This window comes from Misgurnus anguillicaudatus, chromosome 11 (genome assembly GCF_027580225.2).
Source record: "Misgurnus anguillicaudatus chromosome 11, ASM2758022v2, whole genome shotgun sequence".
Classification (NCBI taxonomy): domain Eukaryota; kingdom Metazoa; phylum Chordata; class Actinopteri; order Cypriniformes; family Cobitidae; genus Misgurnus; species Misgurnus anguillicaudatus.
This window is the reverse complement of record NC_073347.2, coordinates 24620620-24625573: the sequence shown is the minus strand read 5'-3', so window position 1 is coordinate 24625573 and position 4954 is coordinate 24620620. Positions and strand designations below refer to the sequence as shown.

Below are 4954 nucleotides of genomic sequence, written 5' to 3'. Positions count from 1 at the left end.
GTGTTTGTTTCAAATGATATATATATAAACCTACATGTGTGAGAAAGACAGACTCTTATCTAAGCAATTATGTTCCTTTGTCTCTTGTCCTTCACGTGAGCAGATAAACACCATTTTTGACAGTCGATGGAGTTCCTTCCAGAACTAAACGTTTCTCCAAAGTCTAAAAGTGAGCCTAGATGCTCTTCAAAGGGTTTTATGAGTGTAATATATGATGAAATCCAAATGAGGCCTTGCATTTTTTTATATCATCAGAAGAGAGAAAGTTAAAAGAAAGAAAAAAATTCAAAGCAGTGTGTCATAACTCTCTTGCTACACTGTAAAAAATTACCGTAAATTTACAGCCTAATTTTACGGTACTGAACTGTTTTATAAAATTACAGTGTCTTGCCGTAAATGGTTGCATGAGCAGTGGGCGTGGGGGGAGGAACTGCACTGAAATTACTGAGTGGTATGTGTTGGCCACTTATAAATATGCATTTTCTGTCTGGACTTGTATTATAAAGACTGAATACTTTTGAAACATCATCAGTAGATGGCCAAGTACTGTTCAATTCAAAGTTAACAATAGCAAAGAACAGTTAAAATCTTAGATGTGTTCCTACATCACCTTTAACCGAGGACACTTAACATGGTTTTACTACAGTAAACGTCTGTTTTGGACTGCATAACTATTTTAATATAACCATATATAATGTCCATAAAAGGGTCTGTTCATTCAATAATCCGGGCAAAATCTGCATGAACGTATACGTAGAAATAATATTGAGGACACTGCACGATAATGAAACCTTTAGTTTAAGTCGATTAATATTTCTGTTTTTATTAAATAAATATTCTATGTTAAATGGGCTCTAAACAGGCAATTTCGGTCCCGGACGCAGCACTGGAAGAAGCACTTTACTTTCATCTTTTATATCTTTATTTACTTTTATTATGTTATTATTGGCGGAGGCGCGTAGGCGCGTGTCCGTCCCTCGAATGCTTTGTGATCACGTGATTATTCAAACGGGAGACGCCGCGCGATCTGGATTAACCGCTATTCTCCTCAGACGAGTGTTTCTGTGGTATTATGAGGTAAGTTTCTTTACATTTGTAGTTACTTTATTGAAATTAGTTCACAGTGATGTTTATTTAGTTGTCTGTATATTTCGATATGACTAATATATGATAAACCGTTGACCGTTGGTTCGTGTCGCTCGAGCGCTGTGAGCTGAGCTCGGCGCAGCTGTGAGCTAATGGAGATCTTTTATTTGTCTTTATATCGTTTATAAAAATGTGTTATGAATGTTCTTAAAAGTATTTAACATAGTTTAGTTAATTATAACGCAAGTTTTCTCCAAGAATTGCAACATGGGCTTGGTTCAGCTCCCGCATAGATTGACTGAGCTCGTGAGCTAACGTTAGTTGAGATCTTTTAACTTATTAGTCTTTATATCTTTTTATAAAAATGTGTTGTGCTTGTTGTTAAATGTATTTGACACTGTTTAGTTAATTAAAACGCAGGTTAACTACAAGTATTGCAATATGGGATTTGTTCAACAGGTCTCTCTTATGAAAAACAACGTTAAAGTTTTACAGTAAACTTAAACGAGCTAAAGGCCATTCTGAATTAATAACTGTTGTATATTTATGGTTACTTCTTTCAGATCCTTTTCTTGGTGTGTCTTGATGTATTATATTGGCTAAAGAGTAAGTATTACTTTGTTTATATTTGCACAGCCACCAGAATCAAACACAAGTCAAGTGCTCAAAAGTGAAATAGCATGTTGGTCTTTATGATGCAATGGATAAATGAAATCGCAATAACTAATGAAATAGTCAGACCTCACTTTGACTTGATGTACAGTTTGAGCGAAGTCAGGACACAGCTCATTCACACAAATCAAATCACTTTCAAACTTAAAGGGATAGTTCACCCAAAAATAAACATTTGTTATCATTTACTCAGACTCATGTTGTTCAAAACCTGTATGAGTTTCTTTACTGTGTTGAACACAAAAGAAGATGATTTGATAAATGATGAAACGCACAGTAGATTGTACCCATTAACTTCTATGGTAGGAATAAATACTACAGTATGGAAGTCAATAGGTACACTCTACTGTGTGCTTACCATCATTTATCAAAATATCATTTTTATGTTCAACAAAATAAAGAAACTCAAACAGGCTTTGAGGCCGTGTAAATGATAACAAAATGTTTATTTTTTGGATAAACTATCTCTTTAAGTTTGAAAGTAGGAGTACATTTCATATATTCTCAGTACTCTACTAAAATGGCATTTTGAGAAGCTTGATAAATATGGACCTAGCTGTTTAACTTGATATTAATTTCAGTTTTTACCTTTCCTAACAGTATGTCTGCAAATGCCGGTTCCACGTCACATGGCTTATTCGAGACTAGATCCACAAAAAACTTTGCAGGTGAGTCGTCGTCATCATGAGAAATGTGTTTGCTCACTGCAATGTTTAATAGCAGGTTGCAAAACAAAAGTGTTGTCATAAAGTGTTGTCATGAGCCACATGGTTTAATTTGGATTTGTCTGTGCATGTTTTTTATTTCTATCAGATTTTGTTACCATCAACTTGCATTATACAACTGACAGACTGAAACGGTTGGACACAAAAATCTACATTTGTGTTCCACTGGAGAAACAAAGTCACCTACATCTTGGATGGCCTGGGGGTAAGCTGATAAACATAAAAAATAATTTTAAGATGAACTATAGCTTTAACTTCGAGCCGATGCTAGAGTTATTTAAGAAAATGTCCAGGGATCAGGGAACATTTTCTGACTTTTAACCCCAAAAAAGTGCATTCATGCTTCACAGAGGTAATCCAAACGGCTCCAATAGGTTAATAAAGGTCTTCTGCGGGTAATGGTTGTGATTGTGTAAGAAAAATATTTCAAACTTTATAAATTGTAATAACTAGGTTCCAGTAATGGCACAATCTTGGACACACATGATTCACACGAGTTTTAACGTAGTGAGCACTCATTGACATGGGTATGTTGTGCAGCTACTCTTGAGTCCAAGATGGTGTCATTATCAGAATCACTTAGAGTGTACTCACTTTTGTACTCACGAAGGAATATATTTTGTAATGTTTGTAAACAAACCGTTCATGAGCCCCACTCACTTCCATAGTAGGAAACAAGAGTACTATGGAAGTGAATGGGGCTCATGAACGGTTTGTCTACAAACATTTCTCAAAATATCTTCCTTTGTATTCCTCAGAACAGAAATATTTAATCAGGTTTGTAACAACATGAGCGTGAGTAAATTATGAGAGAATTTTTCTTTTTGGGGGAACCCTCAACACACTATAACTGCCACGTGTAGTATTAAATTTACTTTTAACACACTGCTTACAAAGTTTTTTTTTATGTTTATCTTTCAGACTACCTGACCTGTTCCTGTTAAGAGCTAGTCACTCTTTTTGGAATGTTCCTGGCCCATTTTTTTCCAAGTTTTTACAAAAGTTTTTTCAATGACCTCAAAATTGATGTGTAAAAATAATAATAAACTTGAATTTGTTTAAATATGTCTATAGACTGGGTTATTTTTGCACAAACCTATTTGGTAATTTTATGGTTCCTCATCTTATCTTTGCCATTCTATTATTTAATTACAAAGCAGCAATTTAGAATACGGTAATTAAACAGTAGGATTACAGTATGCAGCTGGAAACCCTGCTGCCAGTATTTTACCGTAAATTTAAAGAACAACCGTAATTTAGAATACGGTAATGAAATCGTAGGATTACGGTACACAGCTAAAACATGCTTGCGGTATTTTACTATTAATTTACAGAACAGCCGTAATTTAGAATACGGCAATAAAACCGTAAAATTACGGTGCACTGCTGGAACCCCAGCTGCCAGTACTTTACCGTAAAATTACGGTGAAATTTTTTACAGTGTAGTTATCTTAAGTGCACTGTTGTTTAGTTAATTTGTGTTCATGATATACAGATTTAGATCATGGGTTGTAAAGAGTCAGATGAGTCACATAGTCTCTGTTTGTGATGGTGAGGTCAGCAAAACGTATGTTAACAGTAGCTGTGAATATGACTTTTGTCGTTGCTTTTTTGCGTGGGTGCTACAAAATTAAATCGATCAAATAAACTATCATTGTCCCGCGTTCCGCACCTTCTCTAAAATAACAATGGATCAGATACGTGCGCATAGGCTTGTCTTCGCTCCTTTTGAACCTGGGTCACAAGCAGGCGTCAGTAGGCTCTTGTGTTATTAGCTTCATATTGGCTCTTTATATTGATGGCGTCTAGAAGCTTCTGTTTGAACAGGGTCCCTGCAGAATGAAAAGACGGTATGTGGACTGCAAAGAGGTTGCGATAATTGCTGCTTTTGACAATCAGATGATAGAGTGCTTTAACTGAGACCTACTAGCTCTGCGGCTTTCTCGCACACCTTCATTCAAACGTTGACGCACGCATGCACAGGCACAGAGCCGATGTCTACCTGCGTGCTGTCTTCTGCACACATGGAGATGACAAAAGGGTTTAGATGTGGGATGTGTAAGGAGGGATGTTGAAACACATGCAATTCACACAAAATAAGGCTTTATACCTCATGCACACCTATATGAAGACTTATATTATATATAGGCCTATATACCAAAATGCGCCCAATTATATTCTGGTACCATGGTATAATATTATATATATTATATATATATATATATAATCATTTAAGACCCGAGCTTTGGTTTGGCTTGCATTTTAGATTTCTTCCAGCTATTTGGGATTAGGAAGAACCAATACATATAATAACCAAATATTTTTCTTTGAACAGTAAGCAGTGATAAGGACCACACCAGGTCTTAGGAGGATACATATACAGTGCTGTGCAAAAGTCTTAGGCCACCATCCCAAAATTAGATTTGTTGTTTTTGCAATGTTATAGTGATCATATATAATTGTTTTTCAGT

At 35.6% G+C, this 4954-nt stretch overlaps 1 long non-coding RNA gene across 1 annotated transcript; it reads left to right on the top strand.

Moving 5' to 3' along the window:
• The first annotated feature begins 589 nt into the window (after nt 1-589).
• Nucleotides 590-3550, top strand: LOC129454201 (uncharacterized). Its single transcript, XR_012372296.1, has 5 exons — nt 590-1077; nt 1650-1692; nt 2359-2426; nt 2572-2688; nt 3405-3550. It is a non-coding gene; the product is annotated as an uncharacterized lncRNA (long non-coding RNA).
• Nucleotides 3551-4954: the final 1404 nt, after the last annotated feature.